The 11,304-nt window shown below is 42.2% G+C and overlaps 1 non-coding gene across 1 annotated transcript; it reads right to left on the bottom strand.

Annotated features, from left to right (window-relative positions):
• Positions 1-5,272: 5,272 nt before the first annotated feature.
• Positions 5,273-5,347, bottom strand: Trnas-cga (transfer RNA serine (anticodon CGA)). The gene has a single exon. It is a non-coding gene; the product is annotated as a tRNA-Ser (tRNA).
• Positions 5,348-11,304: the final 5,957 nt, after the last annotated feature.

Raw genomic sequence — 11,304 nt, forward strand, 5'->3', positions numbered from 1 at the left:
TCTCGTATAGATTTTTCGATTGTCTTTCGAGTCACGTTGCTTTTATCGTGGTAACGGACGAAGCTTTAAGAAAATAACATGACAACTATTAATTATATGTATTTGCCTACCTTCTTACAAAATTTTAACAGATGCCCACTAGTTTGAAATACAGAAGTGGCGCGGAAAAAACCTCGTAAAATCCGAATTAAGCTAGATATTTGAAAATAGAGTTCTCAGTTTTATAACTAGAATGCATTTTTTTATTTATTTAGTTATACCTGAATAGATCAGTCGGTACAAACATAACGTGTGAAAGGAAACTCTCCACGTGTTGAGTCCATGTCTGACTTACGGTTTTTATCTGCCAGAAAGTTTCGTGACGTCGTGCAGGTCGTTGTAGAGTGGAAGATCTGTTCTGTAGCTCATTTTAGTTTGTTATCTCTGACTATATTCTTTGGTGTGACTAATATAAGAAATCTGTAAAACACAGATTGAATTAGGCGGCAGTATTTGTGAAGCTCATGCAATGACGCAGATGTGGAAAAAAGGAAAGGTGACACACGAGAACAGTGTTTCACCAGAAACAGGAGTGTAAGCTTAGCTGCTGCGCAGCATCTACTATCAGATGCCACCTGAAGGAGAAGACATCAGCAGCAACCAACATCGCCGGGGAGCCTATTCCTACTCGATGGCAATGTTGAAATGGTGGATCATGAACTACTTCTGGAATAACGAGATGGCCGCCGCCGCCGCCCCGCCCCCCCCCCTCCCCCCGGAAATACCAGTTATAAGAGGTTGTGTCACATATTTTAAAAGCACGAATATTTTGCTACATGATGTCTTCTCGTAGTATTTTTACCGAGGTATTCAAGAAAATGTTGTTTTTAATGCTTCAGCTGGGTTGTAGAGAACTCCTAAAGAAGCATACGAGGATAAGACGATTGGCTGAGTGTAAAATGGAGCATGTGAATTATATGAAAATGTGGCGGGCAAAACTGGCTTTTGCAACAGGATAGCAGACCGAAAACATGAATGATGTTGTTCGCTGTAACATGTTCATTGAAGCCCTGTACAGTGTCAATGTCTCAACTAAATCCGCTGGTATTACTCGCTGCGTCTACAGAAATTCAACAAGCCCATACGGGACCACTGACTCATTCTAAATGACTTACATCTCGATGAAAACGTTCAGTTGTGTGTGGCTCAGGATTAGGAGGTGAAGAGTTCCCTGATACGTAGTAACTGATCAACACCGACAGTCCTCCAGTATTTTAACCTACCAACACTGCTGACATAACCAGCCAGGCGAGGTGGAGTGGTCATAACTGACAATAATGAGTAAATCTCTTCACCTCTGCTACTTACAACCATCTTTCAAACAGTCACTCTTAATATACATTGCCATTCATGTTAGCCCTATTTCTCTTCTCCTGACTGTCTATGAAAGTTTATGGTACAATGCTCACCTTATTACACACCTCGTCTTTCCTATTTTCTGTGCGGTTGATACCGGCGGAGGTTCGAGTCCTCCCTCGGGCATGGGTGTGTGTGTGTGTTCGTCCTTAGGATAATTTAGGTTAAGTACTGTGTAAGCTTAGGGACTGATGATCTTAGGAGTTAAGTCACAGAAGATCACACACACATTATAATTTTCCTCTTTTGAGTGATATTGACGCTCACAACATGCTATGAGTATTTGTTTAGTCAACTAGCCCCGTATCGGATATCACTAAATATCTTCAAATTTCTTTTTGCTCAACTCTCTTTAATTTTCAGACACAGATTGTGCTCTACTTATCTTTGTGGCGTGCGCCCTTTACCCAGAGAATAGCAAGATTCAACATAGTGTGGTCAGGAGGCACGAAGTCTCATAATGTTCCTACTGTCCAAGGTGGAAACATGGTCTCCCAGTGGAACTTCATCAAGGAAGCGTTTGTGGCACTCCAGGCAAAACGCGATAGCCAGCGGCAGCGCACCCGTAGTTGTGCGCCCAGTGGGGGCCTGTGACCAGTAAGTCGTGTGGGTCAGTAAGTCGTGAATAGCGCCGGCTCAGATCAATCTCCGAACGATTCCCTAAACAAAGAGCGAAACATGATCACAGCCCACCAGCTTTCTCTTAACGCCGGCCGGGGTGGCCGAGCCGTCCTAGGCGCTACAGTCTGGAACCGCGCGACCGCTACGGTCGCACGTTTAATTCTTGCCTCTGGCATGCATGTGTGTGATGTCCTTAGGTTAGTTAGGTTTAAGTAGTTCTAAGTTCTAGGGGACTGATGACCATAGAAGTTAAGTCCCACAGGGCTCAGAGTCATTTTTTTTTCTCTTAACGCAAATTCAATCTCGCTTGCCACGTAACGTTCCTTCCTCAGAGGTCCGCTTAGAAACTTGCTGCAAATTACCAGAAATTTATTTCTTTACCAACAAGTTTTCAGATCGATGTTAATATAGTTGGCAGAAAAAGTTCTGTGGATTTGTCGACGTAAAAGAAGCAGCATGTACTTATTAACAGCCATTCCGTGGCCTCCATGGTGTATACTTGAAATACTCTGGAACGAAAATGGAAGTAGTTTGTTCCATGACATTTTGGAAGCGCATATGACGAAACCATTCAAAATATTTGCTCAAGCTAGAACTATGACCCAGCTTCCCTTTCGGAAATTCATCTAACGCTCCGTCTACTCTTCGTTACCTAGCAACAATTGAGCAGAAGGGTGTGCCTGTTTAGGAATCAATCCTCCTGCTGTTGCATCACGAAAAATCATGACTAGCAATTGATACGAGGTAAGTAATTATAGTGCTTGTAGCAACACGGTGAACGCTAATACTTATCGTTGTGCCGTTGTACAGTATGACGGAAGAAACAACACAGTGTTCCTTAAGCGTACCAAGACATGGCATGTGAAGAAGAAGTAGGCACTAAAATTTCTATGCGAGATATATGAGGCAGGAGAAATACCATCAGACTTCAAGATGAAAGCAATACTTTCTAACCTTAAGGAATCAGGTGCCACTCATACATAGAGGTCTGAAGTCTTTCCATGCATTCCACTTAAAGTTCGACGACAAACGTGTGGATGGTTTCAAATCAATGAAGTACAATATTCTCGTCATTAATGAATGCAAAGTTTTAAGATTTCGATGAACAAAAATAATGGAGTATCTGGTGATGCTGAGGTAATTAGGTTCGAAATTGAGATAGTAAAAATAATAGGTTAATTTTATTATTAGATAGCAAAGCAACTGATGATCGACGAAATAGAGAAGATGTAAAATTCAGACTGACAACAGTGTCTGAAAAAGAGACTATTGTTGCGATCGAATGTAAATTTAAATGTTAGGAAGCCTTATCTAAAGGTATTTGGGTGGAGATTTTCCTTGTACGGAAGTGAAACACGGACTACAGGAAGTTCAGACAACAGGAGCATAGAATTTATGAAATGCTGTACTAAAAAAATGTTGAAAATGGCTCTGAGCACTATGTGACTTAACTTCTGAAGTCATCAGTCCCCTATAACTTAGAACTACTTAAACCTAACTAACCTAAGGACATCACATACACCCATGCCCGAGGCAGGATTCGAACCTGCAACCGTAGCGGTCGCGCGGTTGCAGACTGTAGCGCCTAGGCCGGCCGCGGTGGCCAGCGCGGTTCTAGGCGCTCCAGTCCGGAGCCGCACTGTTGCTACGGTCGCAGGTTCGAATCCTGCCTCGGGCATGGGTGTATGTGATGTCCTTAGGTTAGTTAGGTTTAAGTAGTTCTAAGTTCTAGCGGACTGATGACCACAGAAGTTGAGTCCCATAGTGCTCAGAGCCATTTGAACCATTTTTTTGTAGCGCCTAGAACCTATCTGCCATCCCGGCCGCCTGATGGTTTGATATATTTTCACGTGAAATGTAATGAAACAGCTGTGTTACGCACTGACTGTACTATGAAGATGTATGAGACCTAAGATCATCTGCCAGTATGTTGTAGGATTGAATACAGTGGGAACGTTTGTTTATATAAACTAACACAGCATATGATGCCACATGTGAAGTTCACTGTACCATATATGTCGACATCCGCAAAATCCAGCATCACAGCTGGATCTGTTTCATCATGTGTGTTGTAGGACTGGAACGTTTTCCAAGGTATTTAAATAAATGGTTCAGACGTTAGCTGACCGGAACATCCATCAGTGTAGAGGCTCAAGACCGAACGCTCGCGGCTGTGGCAGATGTGCCCCTACGCTAGTCACGATACACTGGCAGACGTCATCAATGCGCTGGATACTTTGGCACCATCAAACAAACGGAACATCCCATATTCACATGCCAATGCTGTGACTACGTTCTGCGAAAGCGTTAGTGAAGATAATTGTCGAGGTTGTAGCCAATTGTCTCTGATTTCGTTTAATATCTGTTATCATGCACTCTGTAATTTATCACACTAGTGACTATTTTGCCATTTTTCCTACAGTACATAACGTTTCCCAAGAACCCTTCCAGAAAATCTGTTTCCATCCACTTCTCCTACATTTTGCAAAGTAAAAGAACTATTTAAGCTTTTTACAATATAGCTAACGTATTTCACTTAATATCGTTACTCCACCAGTTATAAAACCAAGGCAATCAAAGCATATTCCGAGAAAGAATACACTTGTACAGTACAGCAGATGTGACATCAGTAACGGTATGCTGCATTAACGTTACGTATAAGAATAGAACGGAAAACTAAATCGCCATAACTTCTCTCTCTTTCTCTCTCTCTCTATCTCTTACACACACAAACACACAGTAACAGTCAAACAAATGGCTAGAATGACGTATGCATAGAGGTGACAGGAATTAACCAAAAATATAATTACATTACGTTGCATTACGTTGTATACAGGTCATCCAACATATCAAGTGGATTTCTTATAGTAGTGTCGTCTGGGCGCGAATGTGCTAGTGATGTTTTACTCCATCCAACAGTCCTTAGGTCCATACATTAATCAGTAGAGCAGTATACTGCATTGGTCTGTACTTCACACAAAACCTCAATCATCCATCCCAGAAACAGAAAGAGATATCCTATTGAGAATAGCTCTTATGGTAGTATCGTCTGTGGCTTATCACGTGTACCTGGGAACAGTTGAGCACAAAGTCACTGTAAGGAAGATGGACACAGGTACATGTCACGATGTGAGATGTGTGGTATTGTCTCCTGCAAGACTCCACTGACACATACATTTCTTTTTCGAAGAGAAACAGCAACAAAGCCAAGCTGCAAATATCACTAGATTGAAACTTCCTGGCAGATTAAAACTGTGTGCCCGACCGAGATTCGAACTCGGGACCTTTGCCTTTCGCGGGCAAGTGCTCTACCAACTGAGCTACCGAAGCACGACTCACGCCCGGTACTCACAGCTTTACTTCTGCCAGTATCTCGTCTCCTACCTTCCAAACTTTACAGAAGCTCTCCTGCGAACCTTGCAGAACTAGCACTCCTGAAAGAAAGGATATAGCGGAGACATGGCTTAGCCACAGCCTGGGGGATGTTTCCAGAATGAGATTTTCACTCTGCAGCGGAGTGTGCGCTGATATGAAACTTCCTGGCAGATTAAAACTGTGTGCCCGACCGAGACTCGAACTCGGGACCTAGATGACGTAGATGACGTAATATCTCTATCTCTGTAAGTTTAGACGATTGAGCTTCATCCTAACTACAAGGGATTTTAAAACATGCTTTGGTTTTAATCACAGTCTAAGAAAAGTACCACCATTTTCGCAGTCCATTGCCAGTCATACCTACAAAAGCGACTGTTATCATTACATATCTCATTATCCAGCGCAATTTTTCAGATGTGAAAGGTATGATATGTACTTTACACCATTCCACATACACCCTCCGTAGACAGAGTGGATGCGTCAGAAAAAAAGGGATTTTGCTTTTGTTTGGACTGGCTTGTACCCACCCTAAGGCAATCACGGCTCGCATAGACGCTCTTCTAAGTGACGGAATACCGTCTGTCAATATGTTATAGGAACGTTTATTTATGTAAACGGCATAGTACGTGGTGCTACGTGTGAAGGTCACTACACCATCCACCCTGACCTCTGAGGCAAGAGACCTACGACCATGAGCTAATATGTTGTAATATAGATTAGGGCAGGTTGGTTGGTTAATCGAAACAAACGCAACATGCTGATGTGCATGTGAAGGTCTTTATGCCATCGAAACCTACCGCCGCTGACATCCTTATCACAGCTAAAGCTGTTTCATCATACATGTAATAGTGTGGGGACATTTTTCTTGTATATTACGATAAGGAACGTTGGCAGACCGCAGTATCCATCAGTGAGCAGATGTAAGACCACTGAACACACGCAGCCATAGCACAGCTCCCTCGCAGTAACGGATCCCAGAGGCTATGCTACATAAGGTGGTGCACGAGAGGCTGGCTGACGTCATTCAGTGCATCAGGTACTTCAGCAACATCCAACGAGCCGAATGCTTGTCTTATTCACGTTCTGCGAAAGATACAAGACAGAATACTGTCTCTTATTTCGAACGACGTCTGTTGTTAAGCACACAAGAATTTGTTGTACTGGTGCCTTTTATGCTATTTTTCCTTACGAGTACGTGCCATTTTCCGACAACCCTTCCAGTAAATCAAAAATCAAAGTTTCCAGCCACGTCTTCTACACTTTACACACACACACACACACACACACACACACACACACACACACACACACACACACACAGTAACTGTCAAGCAAATGGCTAGAGAAACGTAGGCATAGAGGTGACAGGACCTCACCAAAACGGCAAGTGTTACCCTTTGTACAAAGGCCGTTCAACGTCTCCAGCCGATTTCTTATGGTACTGTCTTCTGCGTAATAGTGTTCTTACTACGATTTAACAACATCTAACTGTCCGAAGATTCATATGTTAAATTAAAATCAACAGAGCAGTACTGTATTCGTCTGCAGAACACAATAATGTCCTCTCATTCCTCCTATGACAGAAAGCGATCTAGTGCTGAGGTGATTTTAAACAATGCTAGATATAAACTGCAAATGGCTTCGTTGCATAGAGCATCAGAAATCTCCTTCGGAATTCTTATTGTACGGTGGTCTGTGGATTAACATCATGTGGATGTGTGAGCCATTGAGCACAATGTCACTGAAAGGAAGATGAACCTAGATACCCCACGAAAGTATTTTCTCCTACCTGGCACGACTAAGATATACATTTTGTTTCCGAAGAGAATCACCAACATGGTTATTCTGCAAGTGGCACTTGCTTTGTGGATGATGCATCCTTCATACGTCTGTATGTCTTGAGACCGGTACTCATCTCAGCCACATAGGTTTTTCCAAATATGCTTTCGTTTTAACCATTGTCTGTTGTATATTACCAGCTTTTCACAGTTTGTTACGGAGTATTATGAATACACACATTTCACTAGCGAACTTGACTGCCAAGATGTGATAGGGAAATGGCGTATTTCAATGACCCCACATGCATCTTTGTTTTCTGGATCGTGACTCGTAGAGCAGATGTAACTTAATTTTTAGATATTGTGTCTGAACAAAACTTTATTGTGAAACGGATTTGCCAGCGGTTTCCGTCCAACGTAAAGCAACTGTGGCCCACATAGTCGTTTTTATAAGGTTTTGATCTGTGGCTTGGACAAGTAGAATGAAAGTCTTGTCCTTACTGTTTTTCAAGGAGATCTAGACATGGCAGAGTAGCCCTTTTGTCGTCATCATCGTCATCATCATCATCATCATCATCATCATCATCATCATCATCATCATCATCATCATCATCATCATCATCATCATCATCATCATCATCTAAGACCGATTATGCCTTTCAGCGCTCAGTCTGGAGCATAACCCCCTTATAAAATTCCTCCATGATTCCCTATTCAGTGCTGACATTGGTGCCTCCTCTGGTGTTAAACCTATTACTTCAAAATCATTCTTAACCGAATCCAGGTACATTCTCCATGGTCTGCCCCGACTCCTCCTACCCTCTACTGCTGAACCCATGAGTCTCTTGGGTAACCTTGCTTCTCCCATGCGTGTAACATGACCCCACCATCTAAGCCTGTTCCCCCTGACTGCTACATCTATAGAGTTCATTCCCAGTTTTTCTTTGATTTCCTCATTGTGGACACCCTCCTGCCATTGTTCCCATCTACTAGTACCAGCAATCATCCTAGCTACTTTCATATCCGTAACCTCAACCTTGTTGATAAGGTAACCTGAATCCACACAGCTTTCGCTCCCATACAACAAAGTTGGTCGAAAGATTGAATGGTGCACAGATATCTTAGTCTTGGTACTGACTTCCTTCTCGCAGAAGAGATTAGATCGTAGCTGAGCGCTCACTGTATTAGCTTTGCTACACCTCGCTTCCAGTTCTTTCACTATGTTGCCATCCTGTGAGAATATGCATCCTAAGTACTTGTAACCGTCCACCTGTTCTAACTTTGTTCCTCCTATTTGGCACTCAATCCGTTTATATTTCTTTCCAACTGACATTACTTTCGTTTTGGAGTTGCTAATCTTCATACCATAGTCCTTACATTTCTGATCTAGCTCTGAAATATTACTTTGCAAACTTTCAATCGAATCTGCCATCACAACTAAGTCATCCGCATTTGCAAGACTGCTTATTTTGTGTTCACATATCTTAATCTCACCCAGCCAGTCTATTGTTTTCAACATATGATCCATAAATAATATGAATAACAGTGGAGACAGGTTGCAGCCTTGTCTTACCCCTGAAACTACTCTGAACCATGAACTCAATTTACCGTCAACTCTAACTGCTGCCTGACTATCCATGTAAAGACCTTTAATTGCTTGCAAAAGTTGGCCTCCTATTCCATAATCTTGTAGAACAGACAATAACTTCCTCCTAGGAACCCGGTCATATGCCTTTTCTAGATCTATAAAGCATAGATACAATTCCCTGTTCCACTCATAACACTTCTCCATTATTTGCCGTAAGATAAAGATCTGGTCCTGACAACGTCTAAGAGGCCTAAACCCACACTGATTTTCATCCAATTGGTCCTCAACTAATACTCGCACTTTCCTTTCAACAATACCTGAGAAGATTTTACCCACAACGCTGATTAAAGAGATAACTCTGTAGTTATACAATCTTTTCTGTTTCCATGTTTAAAGATTGGTGTGATTACTGCTTTTGTCCAGTCTGATGGAACCTGTCCCGACTCCCAGGCCATTTCAATTATCCTGTGTAGCCATTTAAGACCTGACATTCCACTGTATTTGATGAGTTCCGACTTAATTTCATCCACCCCAGCTGCTTTATTGCACTGCAATCTATTGACCATTTTCTACACTTCCTCAAATGAGATCCTATTTCCATCATCATTCCTATCCCATTCTATTTCGAAATCTGAAACATTACTGATTGTATTTTCACCTACATTGAGCAACTCTTCAAAATATTCCCTCCATCTGCCCAAGGTATCCACAGGATTCACCAGCAGTTTTCCTGACCTGTCCAAAATACTTGTCATATCCTTCTTACATCCCTTTCGAAGACTGCTAATTACACTCCAGAATGGTTTTCCAGCAGCTTGACCCATAGTCTCCAACCTGTTTCCCAAGTCTTCCCAAGATTTCTTCTTGATTGCTGCAATTATCTGTTTGGCTTTGCTTCTTTCTTCAACATAACTTTCTCTGTCTACCTGAGTTCTAGTACGTAGCCATTTTTGATACGCCTTCTTTTTCCTTTTACAGGCTGCCTTGACTGTGTCATAACACCAAGCTGTTTGCTTCATCCTACTTTTACACACTACTGTTCCAAGACATTCTTTAGCCACTTCTAGTACTGTGTCCCTGTACCTTGTCCATTCCTTTTCCAATGACTGTAATTGACTACATTCAACTAACTGGTACCTTTCTGAGATCGCTGTTATGTACTTGTGCCTGATTTCCTTATCCTGAAGTTTCTCCACTCTTATCCTCCTACATATGGACCTGACCTCCTGCACTTTCGGCCTCACAATCCCAATTTCACTGCAGATTAAATAATGATCAGTGTCATCAAAGAATCCGCTGAATACACGTGTGTCCCTCACAGCCTTCCTGAATTCCTGACCTATTATTATATAGTCGATGACAGATCTGGTTCCCCTGCCTTCCCAAGTATACCGGTGAATGTTCTTATGTTTAAAAAAAGGAGTTTGTGATTACTAAGCCCATACTGGCACAGAAATCCAAGAGTTCTTTCCCGTTCCTGTTGGCCTCCATATCCTCCCCAAATTTACCCATAACCTTTTCATACCCTTCTGTTCGATTTCCAATCCTGGCGTTAAAATCACCCATGAGCAGAACACTGTCCTTGTCCTTTACTCTAACAACTACATCACTGAGTGCCTCATAAAAACTATCCATCTTATCTTGATCTGTCCCTTCACAATGCGAATATACTGACACAATCCTAATTTTCTTGCTAGACACTGCCAAATCTATCCACATCAGTCGTTCGTTTACATACCTTATTGCAACTACGCTGGGTTCCATTTCTTTCCTGATGTAAAGCCCTACACCCCATTGTGCTATTCCTGCTTTGACTCCTGACAGGTAGACCTTGTATTCTCCCACTTCCTCTTCTTTCTCACCCCTTACCCGAATGTCACTAACAGCTAAGACGTCCAGCCCCATCTTACTTGCAGCCTCTGCCAGCTCTACCTTCTTCCCAGAGAAGCCCCCATTGATATTAATAGCTTCCCATCTCATTACCATTTGTTTGCCAAGTCGTATCTTAGGAGTCCCTGGTTTGTCAGTTAGAGGTGGGACTCCGTCACCTCCAAAGGTCCGAGGCATTTTTCTCTGATTGTTGCCAGCATCATATTTAAAGTACCAGGGAAGCAGGTTGCTAGTCTTACTTGCCCCGAGTCCCATTGGGTTTTATCCCTAACGGTTTCTTTGGGCTATAAATGTTCTAGATTTCAGAATGGTCTACATTCACATACATAAAACTTTACGAAACGATTTAGAAACCACTTCTGATGAACTGCGAGGGTGCTGCTCATCCAGAGAAATGTAGTTTAACAGTTCATACAGACTGGAGAATTGAGGTGACTGAATGATGGATGACAGTATTTTTTTTTGTACTAACACTGATTTTCGATGTAATTATGCCATGGTGTAAAGGAAACTTAGTAACGATATAGAAAAAAACGTTTCCAGGCTTGCACAGTATTTGTAAGTCATTGGCGTGTAAGTCGAATGCGTTTCACATTGTACATAAGACATCGAACATTTCCAACAGATTTCTACCCACCTCTCGCCCCCAAGTGTCCA

Source organism: Schistocerca cancellata, chromosome 8 (assembly GCF_023864275.1).
Source record: "Schistocerca cancellata isolate TAMUIC-IGC-003103 chromosome 8, iqSchCanc2.1, whole genome shotgun sequence".
NCBI classification, from domain to species: domain Eukaryota; kingdom Metazoa; phylum Arthropoda; class Insecta; order Orthoptera; family Acrididae; genus Schistocerca; species Schistocerca cancellata.